Source organism: Parus major, chromosome 1 (assembly GCF_001522545.3).
Source record: "Parus major isolate Abel chromosome 1, Parus_major1.1, whole genome shotgun sequence".
NCBI classification, from domain to species: domain Eukaryota; kingdom Metazoa; phylum Chordata; class Aves; order Passeriformes; family Paridae; genus Parus; species Parus major.
In genome coordinates this window covers 22,985,603-22,994,137 of record NC_031768.1, presented here as the reverse complement: position 1 = coordinate 22,994,137, position 8,535 = coordinate 22,985,603, and positions in this window count along the sequence as shown.

Genomic DNA, 8,535 nt, shown 5'->3' with positions numbered 1-8,535 from the left:
CTAATGAACACATGAAGTAAAATAATCAGACAGTGGCAAGAACAGGCTGTTTGGACAGTTCACTTTTGAACTACTGTGCAAATAAATCTTTAAAAGTTTAACTTGATTTAAACAATCCAGTGGTTTCTGTTGCTATTCTTGTTCATCTTCTATATTCAGTTCTCTGTTTCTTAGAATTTTTTCCAAAATTTTCAGTACTTGTTTTTAATTTACTATTCTTACACAGAGACTTGCCAGCTTCTGTCCTGTGATTTGAAAATTGGTGCCAAACATAATGATGGTTTCATACATTTCCTGAACTAAAAGTTGGGAGGATAGTCTTGATACTATAATAATCATAACAAAAAGTAACCATCAACCCCCTCAAAATGTCTTGTTACCTGATATCTGGGATTCCTTAGGTTTCTGTGTCATTTTAACTTTTCTTCAACGGAGAAATCATTGCCAAGAATTGAGCTATGTTCATGTATAAGAGCTTAACATAGGCAAAAATGTTTCCTAATTTTTAACTATCTAATCTCATCAAAGTCAAAAAGGTTATACCAAAACGAAACAAAGCGGTATTTATTCTTTTGCCTCCATTCTCTATCAGCCTGCCTATAACTGCAATAGTTCTTTTGATAAGTTCTGCATGTCTTGCCTATTTTATCTTGTAATCTTGCTTATTATCTTTCTCAGCATGTCTTGAAGATTAGTACAAAAGTAGAGGGAAAGGTTAAATAGGAAGTGTTGTATAAATATCCACCACCATCCAAGCATGCTTGAGTTCAGCAGACACTGTTTCTTTCTTGCTGTGCTGGATATAGATTTTGGCAGCCCTGAAAACTTCTAAGAGAATGTTGCAAGACTAAGAAAACATTAAATTAAAAGTTTCATCAATACCATTTTAATATATGTATTTTTAAATATGTAGTGTAATCCTCCAGCTCATTTGTGTACTATTAAGCCAAGAAAAATCACGATGGAATCTTAAAAAATATATTTTCTTTATTTAGATTGTAAATCTTTCATATCCCATTAGCAGATGCTATTTATTGCTAGCTACTGCTAGTGTCTTCTCTAGATCATGCTGGCAGAATATAAGATAAAAGACTTCCAGAGTTTCCTGAGATGATCAAAGCACTCCAAAATTTGCTGTTTCACTGTAGATTCTGCAGCTGGGTCATCAATTTCCAAAGCATCTCATGCTGGCTGAGAAGAGTAAAAACAAGGCCATTCAAAGATGAGTTGGAAGATACTCCCCTGCCAGGAAAAGCAATAACTGAGCCTCTGAGTGAGGTGGAATATCTGGGTACATCCAAAATCATAAAAAATGTTCCCTCAGCTAAGGGTAAGTGTGATATTTCAGACTTTTGGAGCACTGGTTGGTCTTCCTCAAATCTAAGATTTCATTCCAGATGACAGTAGAGTACTTTGTGCTCAGCAGTAAAGAAAAAGCATGTGGTTTTTTCTTGTCAGGCCAAATAAATTTGGCCGCACTCAATTTGTTCCACGCATCTCTACAATTTATTTTCCTCCTTTATTTACATTTAAACAAAAATTTATATATGCACATCCAGATATACACATATATATGAAGAGAACATATGCATGGAAACATAAAATATATGCATGCACAAATACACACTTATCTAGCCAAAGAAAGAAGAAAAGACACAAACAACATGTACACATATAATCTGCACATTTGAAGAAAACGGGTAGGTGTACAAAATGTTACACTTAATTTATAATTAACTTGATACAATGGTATAATCCTGGGGTTTCTATTCAGCTGTTTGGTCTAAGTGAAGATTGAAAGCAAATTATGACACAGACAGCCAAGCTGAACAGCATGTCACAGGATTACTTTTGGAATAAGTCACTATTAGAAACTGGCCATAAGTAACATCATCTCAACCCCATTTTTGGTCACTGGGCGCTTAAACTCACAGAACAGCTGCAACAGGGAGACAGCACAAACTAGTTGGACACTGTTGAATGGGAAGCAGACTTTAGCCATTTTGTTTCCCCATGCCTGGGACCAAAATTTCACATTTCATCTTGCAATTATTAATACCTTGCCGCACATGTACATTTATCAGCTACAATTGAATTTTACAGACAGGTCATAGCAAGGCTGGGAAAAGCCAGGACAGTGTCTATATGACTCAGTATAAGAAATTACTGAGCTGCATTTTGCTCTCAGTAATGGTCTCACATCTAATTACTGCAAGTTTTTGTTTTCTCCATTTGGTGGAACCCCATACAATGTCAGGAAGCACGTTTCTAGTCTGCAGTAATTGAATTTGGCTCATTTGCTACATCAGCCTGTATGAAGAAATCTCTAATGAGGAATGGCTCAAGATGGTCTGATGAGTAAGTCTCCCAGATCAAGCAGTTTTGTTTCCTATACTTTCAAATGTTATGTATCCATGTGTTACCATGTTTAATACAAGGTTAATCAGAGAGAAAAAAACCACAACTTTTCTGATTCCCTTAACTAATAAAATTAAGCCTGTCACCATTTCCTGTGTGTGACTATGAAAAAACAGCCTGTTTCTTTTTTGTCTTATTTTTTATGAGCTGGGAATCTCCCTCGGATTCACTGACATGTTGAATGAATCACCAGAACTTTTTTTTTATTTTAATAATAGGTCTTTTCTAAAAGTTGAACTGGGTAAGCTGAATACTCTTAAACATCGTCCAGCAGTTTAAGAATTGAACTGAAGGCTGTAAGAAAAAACCGTAACAGGATATATTTTGTTTTAAAGGCTTGGCACAACATATCCCAAATACATTCCAAAGTGAATTTTGAAATACCAAAAATAGTCACAATAAAGAAAACTCAAAACTCAGTCCCTCAAACCTTTTCTTGCAGATAATTTTGGTGCTGTGGGGTCATTTATCCAGAGGGTCACCTCATGCCGCCTCTACTTTTAACCCTTTACATGTTTTTCTCTTGACACAGCAAGAATCCGTTTATGTGAGTCAAAACACGATGATTAATGGAACAGCATGACATATAGCATAAGTTCATGGGGCCAAGCAGACCTTTGTTGTAAGTGTGTGTCTTACAGTGCTTCCCAGGGTACACAAAATGTTCATTAGTGAGGGGAAAAGGAATGAGACACTTGTTTTTCTCATTATTGTTGGCTTCATGGCTGTTATTAAGCATAATTATCTGTCAGTGTGCTGAGGTGACTAGGGAATAGATTAATGTTCCTTTTGTTGTGCAAGGTTACGAGAAAGTTGGGGATATGGTCTATTTGAGGGCAAGTCTTCAAGATGTTCAGCACACTGAGAAAATTCTGCACATATTCCTCGGGTCTTGGAAAGCAGCTAAAAATTCAGTTCCTCCTAAAAGAGTTCAGAACTCCTTGAAACAGTTCCTCCTTTACAGACTGGAGAACGCATAATTAATTCAGTTTGTGGAAAACAATAAAAAAGTTTGTATAAGAGATTTTGTCTGAGTTTTCTCTTTCTTACCAATACTGCCTTTTATAAAGAAAACACTTCTCCCCTAGAATGATTATTAGAGTACACAGCTATCATGCAATCGAGAGGAATGAATATGCTGTGCATTGCACCAGGGGGTACTGGTTCATTATGATTGCAGTTAGAAAGGCATACTGTAAAGGGTATTTTAAATCAGTATTTTAAACCAGCATTTATTAGAGCTGGCATTAAAAAGAGAGGGTGGTATAGATAACCTTTCTTCCCTCCAGGTTCTGGAAACCCTGAGTTGTGTAGTGCCAAACAGGCCTCTAAACAGGATGAGGAATGCTGGAGAGAACCCATCCATGGTAGAGTTACCTCAATTTGGTAATTTGAACTATTTTTTAAAAGTAAGCAACTCTACTCATCATTTCTACTGTCAAACAAAGAAGATATGCACATGTGAACTCACACTGTGAGATAAAGGCAAGGCCATGCAGTCAGCGAATTGCTGGCACTGAGTGGGAGCTGCCTACAGGCTTCTCTTTTATAATTACTATGAAAATTTATTTTACAGTCAAGGGGTGTGAGCAGCACAAGATAGGTCTGAAGGGCATGCTGTATGTGTCATACAGCACTGCAAGCTCTGCACAGGTCTGTACCTGCTCAGGTTAGTTGTGATGTGGGTCACCGACTCCCCAGCTGCAGTGATCTGCTGGTCAGTGTCATTACGTGCAGTTAAGAAGGTTCACTCACATATGCTTCAGGAAAACATTCACAAGGCTATACAAAATCATACATATTGAACAGTTCAGGTATAAGAAAAACCCTCTAAGAGGGTTTTTTTTCCCAGTTACTCACTGCTCAAAGACAGATGAAATGTCAGGGTAAGCTTAACAAGCTGTTGAAGAAGACAATCCTGCTTTTCCTTGCTTTATTCCAGATTGCTCATTATTCACTTTCTTACTCATGGACCTTTCACTAGTAACCTGGATGAGCCAGTTCAGCTTACTGACCGGGCAGAAAACTCTACTGCCTCCCACCCCTCCTGACTGTTTTTTTTAGCAAATTAAGAAATTGAACTGGCTGAAGACAGAGTACACATTAATAAAAGAGCTGGCATAAGTAGATCATGGGGAAATTCACTGCTGGAACAGGGAAAGGAGAGGGTGCATTTGGGGTTGGAGTTTTTTTTAGTAGCATGCTAATAGATCAGTAAACCCCACCTTGCCTAACTGCATTGTAAGTAATCTTCTTATTCACACACTCACAGACCACCCATATTTTGTTACAGATGTGAGACCTAAAGATTAAGAGAAATAAATTTTAATTATATCGGTGTTGCAGCTTACAATGTAAGAATGTAGTATAAGATGCCTGTTACAGTTATAACTACATGTACTTGTTTATATACACTCACTGTAATAACAGCACAGTAATATTGGCACTAGGACTGCCTAGAAACATTTTTATTCAGATTTTAAGTAAGATATTAGCAGAATTTTTAAAAGCAACTGAACAGGATAGTAATGTGCTTTTTGCGCACTGTAAAAAAAAATTTGACAAGATGTTAGCTTTCTAAAACTATATAATTCGATGTTAACCTCCATTTTTATATAAGAAAGGCCCTTTGCATCACTTATTCAAGTCCCAGTTGCCATACTTCTCCTTTGCTTTTTCAAAACGTTCCGATTTTTAATTTCATTATCAGTTCCCAGGCCCACTTTACTGGAAAAGATGATTCCATTAAGAAACATTTAAGAATTTATTTTTCTAGACAATTTGGAGTCCAGGAACCTTCCCATTGATTTCAGAGAGATGTTTGGTTTCCTAGCTTTACAGGAGCTGCATATATTTACCATCCCTGATTACCAGGTTTTTTTTCCCCAGGTTAGTAAATAGGGTTTTATTAAAATGTTCCTACTTTTGTCTGTTATTGTAATATTCCAGAGAAGCTCATAATATCACAGAGCAGTTTTTAATAGGAGAGTACAGCAGCTTAATCCATTGACCCTTTGTGGTAGAAGCAAGGAAAAGAAATCCAGTTTTGAGTCAGAGCCTGAATTATATTTTTAACTAACACTAGGAATAAAGGTAACAGTGAAATCCATACCTGTGTTTCTAATTCAGGGATCATGGAACATACATATGATATCAGGTGTGCTTTGAATGATACAGAGCACCACAGGAGGTACTTAGGTGTGACAACACCACTTATTCTTTTAATTTTATAATCTGACTATCCATCTCATGTCATTCTACCCCTCACCTGTCAAGACTCACACTGCTGGCAGCCATCTCCAGTCCTGGCAGCTGTGAGACATCATACATTTATGCCTCTTAACTTCTCAGTGATCTGGCACATCAGACATGGCCAGTCTGTGGATTCTTTGATAAAATGGCCAAGCTGTGCTTGATGAACAGGCTCATGGAGAAGGGAAGAAGCAGCAGTGCTGCTGCCAACATGCATTTCCCTTTGTGGAGGTCCCACATTCAAGGAAGTGCTTAGTAGGTGGTACACAGCCGCAGTGCTGTCATAAAATCCACAGTCCAACACGATAGCAACTTTCTTGTTGCATTACCCCATGTGTCAGAAGCATCACTCTCACCATATATGAAGAGTAGCAGTGGGTCTTGCAGATGGGAAAGAAAGAAGCCTGAGGTTTACCTCCCAGGCAAAGAAAAGTGCTTATTCAAGAGTAAGTAGAGACTCAGAGCTTCCCATGTACTAAAGACTCTTGAAAAATAGGAGTGTCCTCAATTACCACCACACTGCCTCTTTACTACTTACACTGTCTTTCACTTACTATTCCATCACCTATGAAACTCAACTTCCAAGTAAAAAGGTGGGGATTCTCAAAGAATGGGTGAACATTTTGGATAGCCCTTGAGCCAGCCTCAACTGGTTTATGGCAGGTGAGATTCTAACTGAGATAATTACAAAATCTACAATAGTTAGCTACTAAATACTAAATACAATAGATATTTCTGCTAACTAACTGTTCTGGTGTTACTGGACTGAACCAGCAAGAAAAGGTTTTCAGGAAAAAAATGTATCTTTTGTTAGGCCAACAGAAATAGCTGCAAAAATTATACACACCTTTGGGGCAAACAAATAAATTCTTAACTTTATACACCAAGAAACGGCAACAGCTCTAACAAACCATTTCTTCTGCAGGACGATAATCCTCCACAATCTACTTCATGTGCTTCCCCACTGTGTGCAGTGGCTTCTGTCTTACCATCCTTTTCAGGAAACATGATTGAGGGATGATTAATGGGTTCTCTGTGAGGATTTACACTGCTTTTTATCATTCAAAACCTGCTGGGGTCAATTTGCAAACAATAAAAGGAAATTATATTAAAAGCTATACATATGCTTGTACAGCTTTAAGGGTATTTTCATGGTATCTGGCTGCATTGAAAGATTGCAAATGCATTTCTGCAAACGTGCAGATAAATAAAACCCAGGCTAGGTAAAAGAAATACATAAAGTCCTTGCAGGTCCTTATTTCTGTTCTGGGCAACCCTGTGAATGCTGTGGTGTCAGATGCCTTTGCAAACCAAATTATTTGAATGAGAAAAAGATCCTATGACATAGCTGCTTCTAGAAATCTCTCCACAAAAAATCTAGAAATCTCTCTCCACGAGATTTCCACCATAAAGATGTGGTCACAGTGGACCTATTATGTTCCCATATCTGTTATGTACTAAATGGCTAACAACCCCATGGATTATCATGAAGATTACACAGATAAAAATCACAAGCCCAGACCAAAGCTAGCAAACAAATCTTTCTTTCACAAATACATCTAATTAATAGGAAAACATAGGAAAGATATGAATGCAACAAAACCCCAAATAAATGTAATAAACCCCCCAGTAAATATAAAGAAACACAAGATTTCTCAGTTTCTTGGACAAGGATGTTGATTGCCTGTTGCAGTTATCAGACTATCCTTTTTTTAAACATCTCCAAATATGGGAATTCCAAAATTTTCTCAAGAAAAATAATAGTTAATAATACAGAAAAATAATAGAGTTAGAAAGTTTTCTTAGTACCTAGCCTAGAGCTGGCTCAAAGTTTCTCATAATAACCTCAGAGAGCCTGAAAAACAACACATCACTGTTTCTATAAAGACTACACATTGTCTTAAATGTTGTATGTAATATTTGGCCTTTTTTTTCTTATGCAGAACAAGCTCATCTTATTTCACTTAGCATTATAGGTTATCTTTTCTAAATCACTTCCCTGGATTCTTTCCAATTTATTTGTATTTGAGCCTGAGTGCAAAAAGAGTATGTTCATTCACACAGTCCTCTTGAATAGATTTCAAAGTGATAAGGTTTTATTTGGAATGTCATCTTGTTATCTTGTTCAACTCCTACACCTTCTTCACTGCTTACTGTATGCGTATTCAATGTTTTCCTTTTGAATACAATTCTCACATTTTTATTTATTCATGTGGGGGAAGTCATTATTTTTTATTTCAAACCATTTCACCAGTCTAGAAAGATCACTCAGAATTGCAATTTGGTCCTATGTAATTTAATATTTTTCAATTTCATAATATTGACATGTTTTTGAAACGTCTTCTGTATACCTGATAGCCATTAATGAATGTGGGAAGTGCCCAGAGTTAAGCTGGATTCAGTTGTCATGTTCTCCTAACTGAGAAGCAATTACTCATGACTTGTCTGTAACATCGATCTTCCCACTTTATAAATCACATTTCTTTAGTTCGTACATGAGGACATCACATATGGCTGTGTCAAAAAATCTGCTAAAGATATACTATAGCAATCCTCTCTTCCCCATACCCTGGGCTAAATACTTGTGTGAGAAGGTAACTAGATTGTTGTTACATGATTTGTTACAGAAACATGCAGAGCAGCTGCTTCCTATCATTGTCATTCTACAGACGCTCTTAAATTGATTGTTTAGTAATGAGTTAAAGTACCTGTCTTAATACCTGAGTTTTCTGGTCCATGCTTTCTCAACTTCTGCTTTGGTATTTTCTTCCATTCTTCTTATCCACAATTGGACTTCACGAGCTTTTGAACATAATCACTAAAACATGGAAGTGAACTCAATAGTGTTCTAGGAATTTTATCAGA